This window comes from Dendrobates tinctorius, unplaced genomic scaffold (genome assembly GCF_039654945.1).
Source record: "Dendrobates tinctorius isolate UK_male_01 unplaced genomic scaffold, ASM3965494v1 ptg000022l, whole genome shotgun sequence".
Classification (NCBI taxonomy): domain Eukaryota; kingdom Metazoa; phylum Chordata; class Amphibia; order Anura; family Dendrobatidae; genus Dendrobates; species Dendrobates tinctorius.
Genome location: NW_027361690.1, coordinates 30768068 through 30788888, shown reverse-complemented (window position 1 = coordinate 30788888; position 20821 = coordinate 30768068). Strand labels below are relative to the sequence as shown.

The 20821-nt window shown below is 45.3% G+C and overlaps 1 long non-coding RNA gene across 1 annotated transcript in view; it reads right to left on the bottom strand.

The window, feature by feature from the left end:
• Positions 1-771: 771 nt before the first annotated feature.
• The window catches only part of LOC141083951 (uncharacterized), a 184923-nt gene continuing 164873 nt past the window's right edge, over positions 772-20821 (bottom strand). The window contains exon 3 of the long non-coding RNA XR_012230864.1: positions 772-1867. This is a non-coding gene — a long non-coding RNA (uncharacterized lncRNA). The remainder of the gene's footprint in view (positions 1868-20821) is intronic.

Genomic DNA, 20821 nt, shown 5'->3' with positions numbered 1-20821 from the left:
CTCCGACTGCTCCCCTGCTGGTTATCGCTGATCGCGCGAGAACGTCCAGGACCGTTTCTCGTCGTCAGCTTCCTGCTGGGCTTCCTGCTGTGGAGACGAGCGACACGTGGACGCGGGCGGGAGGACGTCAGGATCGCCTCGTCTGACAGGTAAGTAACGACCCCCGACCCCTGCGATGTCGCTGGTGAGATCTGCCTGTGTGGCAGCTCACTAGCGACCACTTAGCGATGCACCAGCGATCCTGACCGCGTCATATCGCTGGTCGGGATCGCTGGTGCATCGCTAAGGCTGGTTTCACATTCGCGCTTTTTAAGCGCACGCACGGCCGGGGGTAGCTCCGCCCCCGAGCCGGCTCTCTGCCCGGCGTGCCCGCCCCTTCCTTGTAGCGCCGCCTCCTAGCGCACAGCGGCGCCTGCGATCGGCGCACCCTATCTTTAGCATAGGGTGCGCAGATCGTGCGCAGGCCGTGCGCTAGTTGCGCTTTGACCTGCGCTGCGCACTTTTGACGGTGCGCCGTGCGCGCCAAAATCAAACTTTTCGGATTTTGGCGCGCACGGCGCACCGTCAAAAGTGCGCAGCGCAGGTCAAAGCGCAACTAGCGCACGGCCTGCGCACGATCTGCGCACCCTATGCTAAAGATAGGGTGCGCCGATCGCAGGCGCCGCTGTGCGCTAGGAGGCGGCGCTACAAGGAAGGGGCGGGCACGCCAGGCAGAGAGCCGGCTCGGGGGCGGAGCTACCCCCGGCCGTGCGTGCGCTTAAAAAGCGCGAATGTGAAACCAGCCTAAGTGTGACAGTACCTTAAGACTAGGTTCAGCAGAAATGTCAGACACCAGGTAATTCACAGAGTCTTGGTTTTTAAATTAAGAATACATACATGTATGTTTTATAAGTATAGATGAGCGAGTCGATTTGATGCTTAATGAATTTAGGTCAAATTTTAGGAAATTTGCTAAATCCAGTGAATTTGAACAATTTGCTATTCGATTTGTGACTTGCCAAAAATGCTTGCTGCCACTTTGCCCAATGTGGAAGAGTGCATCAGCCACACATCTAGGGCATGACCAGGAGGAAATCCCAATAATTTCTTGTAGCTATCACATCACATGGTATTGCACATCACACAGTATAAAAGTCGAGGCAGGGAATGCAGCAATCATTTGGTGGGGAACCTATTTAGTGAGAGGATATCACAGCTTAGTAATAGAAATAGGGAGAAAAACAAACAAAAAACTTTAAATATGCTGTACAGATGCAAGTGACAAAACAGTATTGAAGAACGGCTACCATCCGTTTACCCATAGCCAGGGCTTTATTTACCACAGGGCACCGGAGGGCTGGTGCTTAGCATGGAAGGTTAAGGTAGGCAGAGCTGGCTTTAAAAATAAATAAAAAAACAAATGGCGCTTGAAAACCAATTGAACTACCACACGGTTAGATACTGCTGTGACGTGTGTGCCAACACCAGGGCAACACTAAGTAGGTGGTGTGTGATGTAAAAACAGTGTACTAATGTTATAGTGTAAAATACAAAAACAATATCAACAAAGCGATGATGTCACCTTGATCTAATGGGTGTTATAGGAACCTATAGTTGCTAGTTTTCACCAGTAGATAAACATATGAATGTTGTTGGTAAAAGTATACACCACACAGATGCCGCAAAAAACTCATAAAGGACATGATGTTTTAACAATAAATTTTTACCTTAGTTGTTGGTAATGAATCACTGACTGTTTAGAGAAGATGGGTAGCAGTTTCGGTTAGAGAAGTTGCGTGCATATGCCTGTTAGAAGAAGCCGTGCTCGATCTTTGTCAGGAAAGCTGAGTCCTGTGGATCCGCCATCGGGAAAGCTGGGTGTAGCTTGCTTTAAAACAAAGAAAATATTTGTTTTATTCAAGAGGGTAACAATTGCAATCACAGAGGGTGTAAGGAAGTGACATTCGGTATGATGTCTTTCTTCCTTCCCTTCCTCAGATTTGTCCCTCCTATGTTATTATATATATATTGCTGAGTTATAATGTTTATGATTAACATCTGCGGTACTGCTACATAGAAATATGTATTATCGCTCGTCTTTAATGGTATTGCCACATGTATGTGGAGCGCCCCCAGGGTCTCGCCAGGTTGGCGGGGTACGCGGAGCCGGGCCCGGTGGATTTCAATAGGAGTTGTCACGGTAGCTATGACCAGGTCCGTGGCCCTGGGTGTCCATTGTAAAAGGGGGGAAATGTTGAGTGTGCGAATGCTGATTAAAGTTTCTGAGTGAATGATTCATGACGCCACCTGTGGTGTTCAGCAATGAAGATGTTAAGCCGACGCTGCAGACAGATCCTCTGGGACAGATGGTGTGGTGCAGCAATGATGGTGTGGCCCTCCACAGGTAGGGCTGTAGTCCCAGGGCAGTGTAGGTGAAGAGATAGGGAGGAGACGTAGATGGTGCGGTGTCAGGCACGAAGATGTAGCAGTGCTGAGTGTGTTGGCGCAGGAATAAGCGGAGGACACCAGGGCATATAGTTCCAAAGCTTTACTCATAGTCTGTTGAGCATACAGGTGCCCGCATCCGTGCCATGTCCTCCGGGTCAGGGGCTCAGCCAACCTCCAGGGAAGATGAAGTACTCCGTTCCAACACTCCGCCAACATATGTGCCTTTTCTGAACGTCTCCCTCTTAGCGCCTTTAGTGAAGTACTCCCAGTACTGAGTTACACTGGAGTTCCTCCTGTCAGATGTTCCTATGAACTTTACTTGTACAGCAGACAGCTGTAGCCTGCTTCGGGGACTCCTTGTTACCAAGTCCCGGCTCACTATCGTTGCTGTTGTGCCCCCAAGTCTTGTGTGGGAATAAAGTCGTGACAACTTCTATTCCTCCGGTGTCTGCTGCAGGACCATTAGTATCCATACAACCTCAGGGACCGGACCCTGGCCATGCGCTGTGAACTTGGGAAGGGTTCTGCTCTAACCCTGATCCTTAGTCCTCCTCTCCTCACGTTCCGTACAAATCAATCTTTTCAGTTCTTGTCATGATCCAGTGCAGAGTATGCTTTCTGCTGTCTTCTCTTTGGACTGGTCATGTGGGGGTTAATCCCCTTTTCCTCGTTCTGGAGTTGGCTGGGCTATTTCAGTCCTCTGCAGCCTGCAGGCCAGCATCAGCTATACTGCAAGCTTCCAAGCTACTGCCTCTGACCTGTATTCCTTTAGTGTTCCTTCTGCCCCTGATTACCTGGACTTTTGTATGACTCGGCTTGATCTCTGGACTCTGCTTCTGGTTTTTTCATTTCTGATACCACGCTTTCCAACTGGCTTTTTGACCCTCTGGCTTGTACCCTGACAACGGCTTACGTCTTACATTTCTGATACCACGTTCCTGATAGGTCCTGACTTCTCACTCATCCCTGACTATGCACTTGCTGTCTTCCTTGGTACTTCTGCTCCTGACAGTTGCTGACTTCGGCTAGTCTGACCACTCTTTCATTACCTGTGACACCTGTGCTGTTGCTCTGTGTTACTATGCTGTGTGTGTGTGCGTGCAATCTCTCTTCCCTCACCACCACCCCCTGGTGGAGGTTGCGCTGTACTGCACTGCAGCAGCACGTTACATTTCTCTTGCTGCTGAACAGCCCATGCTCCTCATGCCCTCAGACCTCCATCTACTGTGCTGTATCCATCTAATCTCATAGGCTATGTGCACACGCTGCGGGTACTGCTGCGGATCCACTGTGAATTTGGCCTCTGCGGATCCGCAACAGTTCTGCAGACAGTGTACAGTACAATGTAAGTCTATGTGATTTACAATCCGCAGTGCACATGCTGTGGGTTTTCAACTGCGGAAAAGTTGCGGTTTTGAATCCGCAGAAAGAATTGACATGTCAATTCTTTCAGTGGATTCCGCTGAAACATAAAACAAGCTGCCCACTCTCCTTCTCCCATTTGCTCTCCCTTTCTCTGCTTCTCCTCACTGCTGGCGACATATCTCCCAATCCTGGACGCCCACAGCTCTCACCCCCCACTACTTCCCCTTCCTACCGCTCCCTTTTTTAATAAGAACTACCACAATCTTTCCAACTTAAAACCTGGGCCATTGACACCCAACCCCCTGCTCCCTCTCTCGGGTTCACTTTGGAATGCCCCCTCCATATGCAATAAGCTCCATTTGATTCATGACCTCTTTCTCTCTCACAATCTTGCCTTCCTCGGCCTCACAGAAACATGGCTGACACCCTCTGACACCGCCTCCCCTGCTGCGCTGTGTTACGGCGGCCTCCACTTTACCCACACTCCTCGCCCTGGCAACAGACACAGTGGAGGAGTGGGTCTTCTCCTTTCTTCCAACTGCACCTTCAACCCAATCCCACCTCTTCCCTCCCTAATCCTCCCCTCTTTTGAAGTCCACTCTGTCCGCATCTACTCTCCCTCCAACCTCCAAGTGGTCGTCATATACCGACCTCCAGGCCCGACCACTGCCTTCATTGACCAATTCTCTACCTGGCTTCTTCATTTTCTTTCAACTGACACCCCCACTATCATCATGGGTGACTTCAACATCCCCACTGATACCCTTCAGTCAGCAGCCTCCAAACTCCTGTCCCTTACTTCATCCTTTGGACTTACTCACTGGTCCTCCTCAGCCACCCACACAGATGGACACACATTAGACCTGGTCTTCACCCGTCTCTGCTCTCTTTCTAACTTCACCAACTCCCCTCTCCCTCTGTCTGACCATCAACTACTCACTTTCTCATCCCTGTCCTCCTCACCTGGCATCCATGTCCAGCAACATGCACACCCCCGCAGAAACCTTGCACACCTAGACACCCACGCGCTCTCTGACTCTATTCTACCACTGGCATCCATATCCTCACTCCATGACACAGACAGTGCCACTGCTTTCTACATTGCCACTCTCGCATCAGCTATTGACACGGTTGCCCCTCTCGTTCATGGCGGAATGCGACGTATCAACAGACAACTCTGGCACAATAACACCACTAAAAAGCTCCGGCAAGTGTCCAGGATTGCAGAGTGGCGCTGGAAGAAAACAAATTTGCAAGACGACTTCACCACATTCAAACAGGCAACACTCGATTTCAAATCTGTCCTCACCTCTGCTAAACAGGCCTACTTCACAACCCTCGTATCTTCCCTATCTTACAACCCAAAACAGTTATTCAAAACTTTTAACTCCCTCCTCCGCCCACCACTGCCTCCTCCAACCTCCCTCATCTCTGCCGAGGACTTTGCCACACACTTCAAAAACAAGATTGACCAAACAAGGCAAGTGTTCATCACTCAACCACCACAACCCCTTTGTATACCAGACCAATGCCCAAACCCCATCACCTCACTCTCCAACATCACTGAAGGGGAGCTTAATCTCCTCTTCTCCAAATCGCACTTCACAACCTGTGCACTTGACCCCATCCCATCCCACCTCCTCCCCAACCTCACCACCACACTTCTCCCATCCCTAACCCACCTCTTCAACCTATCACTAACGTCCGGTACTTTCCTTTCTGCTTTCAAGCATGCCACAATCACGCCTATCCTTAAAAAGCCAACCCTCGACCCAACCGCTATGTCTAGCTATCGCCCAATATCATTGCTTCCATTCGCTTCCAAACTCCTGGAACAGCATGTCCACGCTGAGCTTTCCTCCCACCTATCATCTAACTTGCTCTTTGACAATCTACAATCTGGTTTCCGCCCCCATCACTCCACTGAGACAGCCCTGACCAAAATTACTAACGACCTACTTACAGCCAAATCAAATGGACAATACTCTATACTCCTGCTTCTAGACCTGTCCTCTGCATTTGACACAGTTGACCACTGCCTCCTACTACAGATCCTCTCCTCCTTCGGCATCAAAGGCCTTGCCCTATCCTGGATCTCCTCATACCTTTCCAACCGCACATTCAGCGTCTCCCACTCCCACACCACCTCCTCATCCCACCCTCTCTCTGTTGGAGTCGCCCAAGGCTCTGTTTTAGGACCCCTACTCTTCTCAATCTATACACTTGGTCTGGGGCAACTCATAAAGTCCCACAGATTCCACTACCACCTTTATGCTGATGACACTCAGATCTACCTCTCTGGCCCAGATGTCACCTCTCTGCTGTCCAGAATCCCAGAGGGTCTATCAGCCATATCCTCCTTCTTCTCCTCTCGCTTCCTCAAACTCAATGTAGACAAATCTGAACTCATCATCTTTCCTCCATCTCACAGATCTTCTTTACCCAACCTAGCTATAACAATTAATGACATCACACTTTCTCCAGTACCAGAAGTCCGCTGCCTCAGAGTAACCTTTGACTCTGCCCTGTCCTTCAATCCGCACATCCAAGCTCTTTCTACCTCCTGTCGCCTCCAGCTCAAAAATATTTCCAGAATCCGTCCTTTCCTCAACCCTCAATCTACTAAAATGCTTGTGCATGCCCTCATCATCTCCCGCCTCGACTACTGCAACATCCTTTTCTGTGGTCTCCCTGCTAACACCCTCGCACCTCTCCAGTCCATCCTTAACTCTGCCGCCCGACTAATTCATCTCTCTCCTCGCTACTCCTCCGCTTCTCCCCTCTGCAAATCTCTTCACTGGCTCCCATTCCCTCAGCGTATCCAGTTCAAATTACTAATTCTGACCTACAAGGCCATCTATAACCTGTCTCCCCCATATGTCTCTGAACTAATCTCCCGATACCTTCCCTCACGTAATCTCCGGTCCGCCCAAGACCTCCTTCTCTCCTCCACACTTATTCGCTCCTCACCCAACCGCCTCCAAGACTTCTCCCGAATAGCCCCTATTCTCTGGAATTCTTTGCCCCAACAAGTCCGACTATCAACCACATTTGGAAACTTCTTACGGAACATGAAAACCCACCTCTTCAAGAAAGCCTACAGCCTGCAATGACCCCACTAAATCCTTCTCTCTCACCACTACCGGTGATATCACCTCAACCAACACCGGAACTGCTGCAACCCACCGACCTACTGTCTCCTTCCCCACCATCCTGTAGCATGTAAGCCCGAAAGGGCAGGGTCCTCTCTCCCCTCTGTATCAGTCTGTCATTGTTAGTTTGTTTACTGTAAGTGATATCTGTAATTTGTACGTAACCCCTTCTCATGTACAGCACCATGGAACCAATGGTGCTATATAAGTAAATAATAATAATAATATTCCATTGTCCAGGTGTCAAACCGCAGGGGAAAACTGCTGGCCAATCCACAGGTAAAACCCCAGGTCATTTTAGCTGCGGTTTTACCTGCGGATCTGCAGCGTGTGCACATAGCCTTACTCTCCCTCCACTAAACAGGAAGTGTTCCTTTTGGTAACTGGCCCTGCCCCTCCCACACTGGGGCTGTTCCTGAGCACTAACTGTTTCTATCCTAAACCTGTCTACTTACTGAACTTATTGTGCCCACCACTGCACTATATCCAATCCTATCTTTTAGCTAAATCTTAACCTATGTCTAGTGTTGAGCATTCCGATACCGCAAATATCGGGTATCGGCCGATATTCGCGGTATCGGTATTCCGATACTGAGTTCCGATACTTTTTGCATATCGAATACCGGAATCGGAAGTTCCCATAATGCTATGAGCCAGTTTGATTTGATTCAGCCAATGACAATCCTCAGAAGTGTGGGCACATTCTGTTAGGCATGTAGGCTTGTTAACTAATGGCATGGCTGTGATTGGCTGCTGAAATGATGTCATGATGCACTATAAAAGCCGCCGCCCATTTCGGGTTCACTCTGCTGTGAATTCAGTTAGGGACAGGCTGCTGTTCAAGACTCTGAGGGACAGTTAGAGATAGCAATTTTCTAAATAATATTGTGCTTTACCCAGGCTATATTATCAATCAGTGTAGCTTTCTTTTGCCTTGCAGCGCTGTTCACAGCTGTCTGCAAGATCTGTGTGAGTGCAGCTTACGCTGTGTAGTGTGTCCTGCAGCCACGTCTGGTTGTACGCCGCTCAGCGTGCGTCACTGCCTCATACATATTTTTCTTTAATTGCTGCAAATTTTTAATTAATTCTCCTATTAGTGTGCATCCATCCGTATCCATATACATTGGTTGCAAACACTATAGGAGTAGACAGCGGAGCTTTCTGCAGCCTTTCAGTGCTAGTGCCCACTTATCTGCACTGTTTACGGCTGTCCGAGAGGTCTCTGTGTGTGAGTGCAGCTCACGCTGTAGTGTGTCCTGCAGCCACGTCTGGTTCTAGGCCGCTCAGCGTGCGTCACTGCCTCACACATATTTTTCTTTTATTGCAGCTCATTTTTCATTAATTCTCCTATTAGTGTGCTTCCATCTGCATCCATATACATTGGTTGCAAACACTATAAGAGTAGACAGTGGAGCCTTTCTGCAGCCTTTCAGTGCTAGTGCCCACTTATCTGCACTGTTCACGGCTGTCTGAGAGGTCTCTGTGTGAGTGCAGCTCACGCTGTAGTGTGTCCTGCAGCCACATCTGGTTGTAGGCCGCTCAGCGTGCGTCACTGCCTCACACATATTTTTCTTTTATTGCAGCTCATTTTTCATTAATTCTCCTATTAGTGTGCATCCATCCGTATCCATATACATTGGTTGGTTGCAAACACTATATAGGATTAGATAGAGGAGCTTTTTTTCTGGCTTGTGCCCTGCAGCAGCAGCCAGATTAGTATTACCCTATTTTTTGGAGCCTCATCTATTGCATTGTAGGTTACCTTCCTGCATTGTAATAGCTCCAAAAAGTTTGTGATACTATCGCTGAACACTTACATCGCTGTTTCCATCTAAATCTCTAATTATATGATTCAGAAGAAACCCCTGAGGTATTCATTCATAATGAGGCAGCAGAGTTAATATGTACTCCATCTGACCTCTGTTTAGTGGGTGTCCTTCTTTTCAGAGGTGCACAAAACTGTGGCCAACTGCACTTGTATGCATGCTTACAAAAGATGGACACCACTGGATCATAGGCCATATGGCATCCAAAGTGTCTCCTACTGTCTCATTATGAGGAATCTTCCGTCGTGAGTTCCATATGAATCACATATTTCAGAGATTTAGATGGAAACGCTGCTGTAAGCAATCAGCGTAGAGCCCAGGATAAATTTGAGTTGAGTCTTACTGTGATTTGTAGGAGACAAAATTAACAAATCAATAGTAGGTGAAGAATTGGTTCTAATTATTTTTTACACTGCTCCTCATATAAATGATTAGATGACTTTATTCTTCTGGTCAGTGTGATTACAGTAGTAGCAGATTTATACTGTATAGTTTTTTTATGTTTGGGTGCTATCACACATTGAAAGAGAATTTTTTTTGCAAAAACTAGCTTTTGCATCACCATATTTGAGAGCTATAATTTTTCTATATCTGTGTCAACAGAGCCATGTGAGGGCTTGTTTTTTTGGGAAGAGTTGACATTATTATTGGCATTTTCAGGCACATGACATTTTTTGATCGCTTTCTATTCCAATTTTTGGGAGGCAGAAAGAACAAAAAACAGCAATTCAGGAGTTCTTTTGCTGCCATTCTCCATGTGGTAAAATTGATAAGACAGCTTTATTCTTCATGTCAGTACAATTACAGCGATACCATTTTTATGTAATTTTTTATGTTTTACCACTTTTACAGAATAAACACTACTTCATTGAAAAGAAAAATGTTTTTGCATCTCTATATTCTTAGAGCTAAAGCTTTTTTATTTTTCCACTGATAGAGCTGCATGATCGCTTGCTTTTTGTGGGACAAAATGGCATTTTCAGAGATACCATTTTTATTTATATTTGTCTTTTTTTATGGCATTTTATTCCATTTTTTGTTTGGCAGTATGATGAAAGAGCACTATTTTTTGCCTTGTTTTTTTTTTTACGGTGTTCACTGAAGGGGTTAACTAGTGTGATAGTTTTATAGATCAGGTTGTTCCAGACGTGGTGATACCAAATATACTGTATAATGTACTTTTTTGCTTATTCTTCTTATTACATAAAAATACGTAGTTATGGGTATAATTTTAAAAAAATGCATTATTTTGTTTAGCTCTTTTTAAAAAAAATATTTTTACCATTTTTTCATTACTTTTGCTTCACTTTTTTACCTAGTCCCTCTATGGGAGTTTAGCTTTTATCACTTTGGTCACTGCAATGCATTATACCTGTCAGTACTGCAATGACAGAAGCTTTGTAGGGTGAGTGCACACAGTGCGGATTCACCTGCGGGTTTTTCCGCGAGGATTTGTAGGTAAAACCGCAGGTAAAGTGACCTGTGGTTTTTCTGTGGATTTGCCAGTGGTTTTCCCCTGCGGTTTGACACCTGGAAATGGAACAGGTGGCAAACCGCTGCGGAATCCACAGAAAGAATTGACATGCGGCGGATTTTAAACTGCACCAATCCACGCAGAAAAATCCGCACTGTGGGCACTGCGGTTTTGAAATCCCATTGGCTAACATGGTACTGTACATTGCTTGTGGATCTGCAGGGCCAAATCCGCTGCGGATCCGCAGCAGAATCCGCAGCATGTGCACATACACTTAGACTGTGCTCTGAGTATAGTCTGTCTAAAAGGCGTTCCATAACTTGGTGACCTTGATGTTGTTATCACGACCTCACAATTACGTCGCGGGGCACAGATTGGAATGGAAGCCTCCTAAATGTTGCAATCAATATCAATCACTGCATTTAGGAAGTTAGACAGCCATTGGTGACACGGGCACTGCTCCTGTTTATGAGGGCTAGGTATTGACTGTCATGTAAGCCAGCACCCAAAGACAATCATGCGTGCACAGCTCCTGTGCTGCGCACGATCACCATGACGTACCTATACATCATCAGTCGTATAAGTACGTCAAATGTCATGAAGGGGTAAATATCAGTGGCCTACCTGCAGGAAATACAGATGTTGAAGTCATACACTGAAACGGTGTACGTAAGGGGGCACAAAGGCCTCTCTGCCCATAAGAGAACTGTTTTCTAAATTGTTCACATTTCCAATGGGGCCTATGAAATTCCATCTCTTCTTGATGGCGGATGGTACACAGGAGAAGATGGGATAACATTTAGATCTTTAGATATCCTCTTTCCCTTTCCAAAATATTTGAATGTACCGTATTTGGAAAAAGAGATGTAGCAAAAAGGTCATGATAAAAACATCACTGAGCTTTGGGTTTTGAGAAACGAAAAATATATTTATTTTATAAGTCATACAATTAGGGGTCATGATCTGAATACTAAGGGAGGAGGAATCAGGGGAAATAAAAAGAACTATTACATTGGAAACAAAGATATGAAAGAAATGTAGTAGTCCCAGGGTTTTAGAATTTAATATAGGCAATTTATCTGAATCCTAGAAGACATAAAGTTTCCATAGTTGTAAAAAGGTCAATATTTAAATGGCCTCTAGTGGGAGCAAAACAAGTTAAATGAATTTCTTTAATAAAAAGCAACAATGTAAGCAGAAAAGTTTTCATTCCTTAGGTGGTCGGAAGATAATCCTATTTTTAATTATTCATTATGTTCTTTATGGTCTTTCAAATTTGAAAGTGCCAAAAATATTTTAGGATTAAGCTAAGCAGACAGAGGGAAAAGAAGCCTCCTAGCAAGAACAGCAATCTATATATAGTGTATACCCACTACTATTACTACTACTACTACAACGTCTGCTAATCTATGTCATTTGTAATCATTTAGTTCTTAATCTCTATATATAAAAATGAATGTGTGTGTGTGTGTGTGTGTGTGTATAACCAATCAATCACGAAGCATTTTTCATTTCACCAGAGCTGTTTAAAGGGAATCTGTCACCCCTTTTTTGAGATATCATATAATGATATAATTCAATTGTGTGTCACATAAGGATTCTCTTAGTACTTTTGCTTCCCCCTGACCCCGCACCTTTCATGCATAAATACCTTTTTTATATCGGTTCAGATGTATGTAAACTGCCGCTGGGCGGGGCTTATTCAACTGTTCCCCCCTCCCTGTCTTGCTCTACGCATTTCATCTTGTGTAGAGCAAGACAGGGAGGGGGGAGCAGTTGAATACGCCCTGCGCAGCAGACCGGACAGCGGCAGTTTACATACATCTGAACCGATATAAAAAAGGTATTTATGCATGAAAGGTGCAGGGTCAGGGGGAAGCAAAAGTACTAAAAGAATCCTTATGTGACACACAATTGAATGATATCATTATATGATATCTCAAAAAAGGGTGACAGATTCCCTTTAAAAGAAGCTGAGCTGTGATTGGTTGCTATGAGCAAGTTTTCCCACTTGACAACACCTCAGCAGACACTGACATGGTGAGAGAAATCTAGCATCCCTGGGAACATAAGCTCCCAGCCATTGTTTGCCCCCCCAGAAAGTGTCATGATCCATGCGGGATCATGTCAGATAAGAGCACTGGTAACCTTTTTTTTCTCTCTAAGCTTTGTGCTTAGAGATAGTTTTGCCCCTGGTGGCCAGTATGGTCATTGCACTGGTGTTTTTAGAGATAGTTTTGCACCCGGTGGTGGTTAGTGTAATTGCATGGGAATCACTAACAGGTGTGTTAACTCAATAAAGGTGTGTCAGTTGTGCTCACTCACGCTGGTGATATTGTTGGTTTTTTCCAACCATCCAGGGTGAAGGAAGGAGCTGAGGAGAGTCCAGGGCAGCTCAGTCAGAGTCCTGGAGTGGCAGCTATGGCATCAGCGAGGAGTTTGTGTAAAGCATGGTGGAGTGGCAGCTATGGTGTCAGTGAAGAATTCTTGCAAAGCTTGGTGGAGTGGCAGCTATGGTGTAGAGCTGCACTCAGTTGCTGGACTCTGTTGCTGGAAGCTGCACTCAGGTGCTGGACTCCGTGGCTGGACAGTTGCACTCAGGTGCTGGACACTGTTGCTGGACAGCTGCACTCAGGTGCTAGACTCTGTTGCTCCAAGGCGGCACTCGGGTGCTGGACGCTGTTGCTGTAAAGCTGCACCCAGGGGTTGGACACGGTGGGAGGAAGATACCCTCAGGTGTTGGACTCTGTTGCCAGGAGCAAGTGCATCAGAGCAAAGCTAAGTGTTTCCCTGTTCGTCACTTTTCCTCACGTTGGTGTTAGTACAGCGGTGGGGCCAGTGCCTGCACCACTCAGCTCCCTAGTAAGGAATAGGTGTAGGGTGTGCTAGGGTGACAGGTTTCCTGATCGGCGACAAGTGAGGAGCCTGTATAGGGAACGTTAGGAGTGTTAGGGACTCTGACTCAGGGGAGTGCAGGAGGTCTCCACGATCCCCGTTCCCTATCGCAGGGCCCACCTTTGTAAATGTTTCCCTATCCCTTGTGTCTTGTTGTATTAGTTACCGGCCTGCGAGCCGCGTCACACTGGACAATTACACGTGCCATGTCCTGTTGTATTAGTTACCGGCCTGCTGGCCGTGTCACACAGGACGGGGCACGTGACAGAAAGGAGCAGAGAGCACGACAGAAATGAATCCCCCCTCCCATGCCCATATACATATCACACATCCTCCATCCAATAGGCACATCTTCCCTCTTAAAGGGATCATTGGTATGGAAGTCAGGGCAAATCCATCCAGCGCTTTGATTCTAACCCCAGTCCTCTCTTAAAGGCATCCCCGGTATGGAAGTTAGGGCAATTCCACTCAGTGTTCTGGTTATGAACCCAGGTTCTCTTAAAGGGATCCCCGGTATGGAAGTCAGTGCAATTGCCTTCAAATGCTCTGGTACTGACCCCAGGCTCTCTTGAAGGGATCTCCTGTATGGAAGTTAGGGCAAATCCCTCAGTGCTCTGAATCTGACCCCAGGCTCTCCTAAAGGGATCCCTGGTATGGAAGTGAGGGCAAATCCTCTCTGCTCTCTGATTCTGACCCCAGGCCCCTCTGAAAGGGATCCCCGGTACGGAAGAGAGGGCAAATCCTCTCTGTGATTTTGGTACAGACCCCAGACCTCTCTTAAAGGGATCTCCGGTATGGAAGTTAGGATAAAACCCTCAGCTCTCTGATTCTCACCCCACGCTTCTATTAAAGGGATCCCTGGTATGGAAGTTAGGGCCATTCCACTCAGCACTCTGGTTCTGACACCAAGCTGATGGGATGATGTGGGATATTAGGGGTAGTAGTCCGGCAGTTGTGATGGGATGAAGTTGGATATGAGGAGTAGTTGGCCGGTGGCTATGGCTGACGGGATGATGTGGGATATTAGGGGTCGTAGTCCCGTGGCTTTGACAGGATGATGTGGGATATTAGTAGTCCGGTGGCTCTGGCTGATGGGACGGTGTGGGATATTAGGGGTAGTAGTCTGGTGGCTCTGGCTGACGGGATGATGTGGGATATTAGGGGTAGTAGTCCAGCGGCTGTGACGGGATGATGTGGGATATTAGGGGTAGTAGTCCGGTGGCTATGGCTGACGGGATGATGTGGGATATTAGTAGTCCGGTGGCTCTGGCTGACGGGATGATATGGGATATTAGGGGTAGTAGTCTGGTAGCTCTGGATGAGGGGGATGATGTGGGATATTAGGCCGGGATCACACACAGCGAGATACGGCCGAGTCTTGCAGGTTAAAACCAAGCTCTGGCGCCGGCACTCTGGAGCGGAGCGTGCAGCCGCACAGCAATACATGGAGCTGCACGCTCCGCTCCGGAGTGCCAGTGCCTGAGCTTGGTTTTAACCTGCGAGACTCGGCCGTATCTCGCTGTAGTGTGACTCTGGCCTTATAGTGAATGTGGCTATGTGGCTCTTCAGCTAGTAAGTCTATAAAATGTAAACTACTGGTATCGTATCACTATTTCTACTGCTACAACTATATATCCATTATATAATATATATATTAGCAGGTGTAGTAGTAAATTAATAGTATACATAGATTTATTAAGGACTAAATGATTAATAATAATAATAATTACAGAGAGTAATTAAATAAAGATCTTATGTTGCAGTATTGCAGTATTAGGTTGCTAATGGCAGTGTATAAAGGAAATCAACATCAAGGGCACTGTGCTTTACCTAACACTACTACCCTCTTTTCTAAGGGTGTGTGCACATGGAGGTGGATAAAAATGATGAGTTTTCTAGTGGAAACCACTCAAGGAAACGTTCCTTATTTGGGGACGTTTTAGTGTCATGAAGCATTTTTTAAGTGTTTTGCAAGCTTTCTCATGGAGAATTTTTTGCAGCCTGCTGTGATTGGACATTGCTTGGTTTGGAAGGAATTCCATTAGGTCCTGTTTCATAAAAGTGACATATCCACTTTCTTTTCTCCAACCAGACATTTTTTCAAAACCTTAAGGGAAAAAAAATGCTGAAAACACTTAACATATCAACAGCAAAATGATTTTATAATACAAATGAATTGGAAAAATTTTTTATATATTGTATAAACAATTTTTCAGATGTGTTTTTCAGTGAACCTGCAAAGAAAAATCTTAAGGAATATGCATGCACACATTTTTAAAGGCTCAGTGGCAGTTGTAGAGGTAGGAGTTTCACCAATCTAACAATCTTGGTACAGTATTTTCCAATCAATGGCTCACATTTATCAATGTACTCAAACCAGTATTTGTAAAATGTTTCTTTTTAAAACTCATCACAATATTTGCAACTTTTCACTCTAAAAATCTGAAAAGAGTGTGGTTACCCAGGAGACATAATTTGTTAACTTGAGTAGAGAAAATTGTCAAAAATTTTGGGGGCAGTTCATCAAGGCCTACGATTCTCTCACTGTTTTTGATGATGGGGCATTTTGGAGTGATTGATCCTGCCTCATTAAAAAGTTCACGCCCCTTAATGAATCAGGTGAGGGGTGTAGTGACATGTGCTACTTTGTGCGCCTTGCCACAAATCTCACTTCAGACCCTGCTAGTGTAAGATCTGTGGTGCGCGCTTTATGAATTTGACGAGTGGGGATCGCTATGCTCCATCACAGACCTATCCTGCCCCAGCTTCACCCACTTTGTCAGAGCTGGAGCAAGAGTTGTGCATTGCGCAAACAAATGCAGCTTTTCACAGCTTTTTTTGCTCAATCTAATAAAAAAGCTTTCACAAATCGCCCCCCAAGTCTGATCACAGCAGGTACAGAATGAATTTATTTGTAAATATATTTATACAGGAAAGGCTGACAATCACTATTTAGGACCGCAGGACCAACCACTGTACTCCTAAACTCAGAATGACAAAAAAATTAAAATTAAAAAATGCCGTACATGTTATTACAAATCTTTCCAACAAAACTATATATCAATTTACTCGGCTTCTTCTGTTGTATAACCTGCGGTCCACATATCGGACTGCATGTTCAAAATGACAAGTTCCCTTTAATATGCATACCCACTGCACTTTAGCAAGACACAGGCAATTGTTAGTAAATGTTTGGTAATATATCGGGTCGGAATGTATTTAACCCTCAGGCCAGGGTCACACTAGCGAGGAATACGGCCGAGTTAGAGGCGCTAAAAGCACGCATTAGACACGGACCAATGATTCTCTATGGGGTCCCTCGCACCAGCCGTATATTTCTCATCCGTATTCTACGGTCCGTGCCAATCGCAGCATGCTGCGATTGTCAGCGTACTACGGCCGTAGTACGCCAATGCAAGTCTATGCGCAAAAAATACGGATTACACACGGACCACACATGTGACCTGCGAGAAATACGCACCCGAAGTCTTTTAGAAAAGCCGGCAATTCAGTGCGCGATACAGTAAACTCACACTGACAGGTTTAATAAAGAAAGACTAGATATATACACATAGAATACATATATATATATGCATTCTATGTGTCTATATCTATTCTTTCATTAGTGTTATAAACCCTGTCATAGGGCTCCATTATATGTCCATTTTGCAAGCCTGTGAGAAAATCTCGCCATACGGATTACATACGGATGCTTACATGCGCAAAATACGCGACCACACCTTGATTACGGATGACATACGGAGCACTGTTTAGGGGTCATTCATCCGTATTATGCATGTAAAATACTGACCGTATTTTGCGTCGGTTAGTGTGACCCCGGCCTCATTGAAATCATATGAATAAGAATAGCTTAAGGTCAAGTGCTGGGAATGGAGCCACCTGCTTCTTTTGAGGCCACATTCACACGTTCAGTATTTGGTCAGTATTTTAAATCAGTATTTGTAAGCCAAAATCAGGAGAGGGTGATAAATACAGAAGTGGTGACTTGTTTCTATTATACTTTTCCTCTGATTGTTCCTCTCCTGTTTTTGGCTTACAAATACTGATGGAAAGTACTGACCCAATACTGAACATATGAATGTGGCCTTAGAGTACCAGTGATGCATATCAATATAAACCACTAGAATTTCAATAGTCTAGCAGGAAGCAGATGTGTCACAAGCACCCTGAGGCATCTGCTCTGCTGCTGCTTGAATGTTCTCAGAAGGACACCTTCATGATCAAATACAAATTACAAGTAATTTTACCTGGTTACTTGCTACAAAAAACTCTGCTTTTGCAAAACAGTCTGAAACCCCCTAAAATTAGACTCAGATTTACAGGACATTGTCTGATGTTCAAGTACACCATCAGTAAGTGGCAAGAAACTGAGCTTGCCCCATTCCCAGCAGATCATGGACATAACATTCAGCCATCATCTGCTTCTAACAGCCATCAGTGGAGCTTACTCGTCCCTGTTAAATTCCGCTGTCATTCTCTAACAGTGGTATTCAAAGCATGCGTCCCGGGGGTGCACTATTCTCATGATGCAATCTGGATGCCGGTGGGTTGCCATGACTGTTGGAGGTCTACTGAAGATCCCTGTGACTGTCAGTGGCTGGCGTTCATAGGAGTCTGTGTTTTTTTCTATATACAGAAATACTGTGGTTCAGGACATGCAACTCTGATTGCAGATGTGCATCAAGTTGGTGCAGCAGCAGATAAAACATCTGGTCCATCATGTCATATATACAATAAGCTGTGCTGCCTTGGTTATTTGATGTAGGTGTAGTGCTGATACATGTGAGGGAGAAATAACTCAGCAAGGAGCACAGAGAGGTCTCCTGGTCACACAGTCAGTTGGAAGGCTTCCACTCTGCAAAAGCTTCACCGAGCAAGAAACACAGATTATCCTGAACTGCATTTTGGAAGCCGGAATAAATTCCTCCATTTTTCTTTTATAGCAAGGGTCTAAAAGCATGGCTAACTATTAATCCCTTTGCTTCATGGTCACTTTACAAGCATTCCAGCATACAGCTTGCCAAGCTTGCCAGCATGACCGAGGACTCACTTTCTGCACCCCGCTGCATGAATTGTTTGTCTTACACAGCATTGTTATTGTCGCTGTAATTTCCACTCTCTCAGGCTCATCCCTCGTCTCTGCAAACTCAATGTCCCCCTTCACGTCCACCCACTGCTACTCCTCTTCTTGCAATTACACAAGTTCGTCCACATCCTGCAGCATGTAACATTGACCTTGAGTATCTGGGCAGGGGAATAATCCTGCCCAGTGCTCTCCTGGGAAACTTTTTCCAAAAGAAAAAATGAGAATTTTGTTAAAGAAAATTGTATTAATGGAATACCAAGAATTTGTAAGATACAACAATAAATATGCCAATACTAAAGACTCTTAGTGATCTCACACTCTATTATACCCCTTTCATGTTCCCTATAGAGTATGATGCCTTCAAAAAATGCCCCCTACTGCATGATACCCCCACAGTTGATTCCTTCTGCAATTTCACCCCATAGTCCCCTCCATATGCACAGTATGATGACACCACAGTACCCCCAATAAATTATCATACACAGTAGCTCCAACACAATATAAGACCTGCCAGAGCATGATGACCCTATATTACTCCCCACAGAATATGATGGCTCCACAGCTTCCCTATACATAGCATGATGGCACCACATCTCTCATATATAAAGCAGGATGATGGCCCACAACTTTCTATATATAGCATGATGGTCCCACAGCTTTCCCATATATAGTATGCTGGCCCTATATTCAGTTTGATGGCTTCAAAGCTCCCCTATATGTAGCATGATGGCACCCACAGCCACCTATATGAAGCATGATGGCATCACAGCTCCCCAATATTATAACAACATGTTCCCACAGTCCCTCTATATGAAAGCCCCTATGATGGTCCCCACAGACCCCACTGGCTGGAAGAGAGCCCCCACAGCACTACACACAGTATGATGTCTCCACCATGCAGCATGGGGGCCCCCACAGCCACCCATACAGTATTAGTGACCTCAAACACAATAAGATTCCTCCATAGAACCAGCAGGCAGTATGAGGACCCCAGCACACAATATGATGGAACCCACCACCCTCCACACAGTAGGAAGGCTACCACAGCCCCCCACTCAGTATGCGGGTCCACAAAACCCCAACTTAGTATATGGGCCCCACACATAATATGAAGGCCCCTGCAGACCTTCACACAGTAGGAGCGACTCCACAGTCCCCACTCAGTATGATGGCAAAGTGGAGTGATTAATTGAAGCTTAACAAGTTTTTTAAACCAAGTTTTGCTCTTTGTCGCAAAATCTGCACAGGGTACAGTTCCTCCCTCTGAAGTGCACCCTAGAGACAAAAAAAATGTAATTTCACAAAAAATGCTAAAGAAATTGTGACATAGAGAAAATTTCATGCACAGAACGCGATGAATTTGGTTTTTGAAAAATGATTGTTACATTTTTCCCGCAGTGCTTGGGTTTCAGTCACGGGGGCGGTGCTGGTTCAGTCGCCCCTGTGAGGTTACAGAGTGGTGGCTGTAACCGTGCCCCCGGCACTATCTGACACTGACGCTTTATTGGGGCAGCTGTTAGTCAGGGCCAGGGATGCCATTACAGCCGCCACTCTGTATTCTCAGAGCAGTGACTGACCCAGCACCGGTGCCACCCTCGTGACTGAAACCAGAAACGCTGCGGGGTGAATAAAGTTAATTTTCTCCGCACAGCATTTGGCTATGTGCGGGTGCCAAGCATATTAGTAACGCTATTAACCTGCTGATTAACCATATATCTGCAAGTTAATAGAGTTTTTTCTTGTGACAGTTTCCCTTTAAGGTGGAAAATGTTCTGAAATGATTCTTCTTGGTCTGATTTTCTTTTAAAAATCTGGGTTACATGACAAAAACAGGGGTGTGTAGACTGTTTATGTCCACTGTAGATACACACACAGAAAGCTGTTACAACAGCCAAAAGTACTGTTTTTGTTGCATTTTTGCAGCATTTTTTTCTGCAAAGAATACTTATGCCAGAGGAAAGTCAATGAGAATCCTGAAGTGCTGTGCACATGATCAGTAATTTTACTTTCAGGATTTGTGATGCTTTTAAATCTGCAGCATGTCAATTCTTTGTGCATTTTTGCCTAATTTTTCACTCATTAACTTCAATTGAGTCAGTCAAATACGCTGCAAAAACGCAGGTGTAAAAATGTTTGCAGATTTGCTGAGCTTTTGCTTGTGCTTTTACAGACTTCTATCTCATTTTTCCCATGCTGTCATCTGTGGGACAGTGCGAGAAACACCGAAAGCTCTGATTGGCGGTAAGCTTTGTTACTTCTCCCATCAGTCTATGCCTGTAGGGAGCAGACGCCACTGATGGCTGTAGTTATCAGCTGGTACCTGTGCTTAAAGTAAAGAAAAAAAAATTAAAATAAAGAAATAAATATTGAAATAAAAAAAAGTGTTTCCTGTAAAAAAAAAAAACTAAAAAAACCATATACCGTATATACACTCACCTTAACGCCTAATCCCCGATGCCCCTGTTACTTTGACATGAAAAAAAAAAATAATAAACCACCATATCCCTTACCTATCCGCCGTAATCCATGCTGTCCCATGACGATTCAAATCACCTGTAGAGCAGTTGTAGGGTCC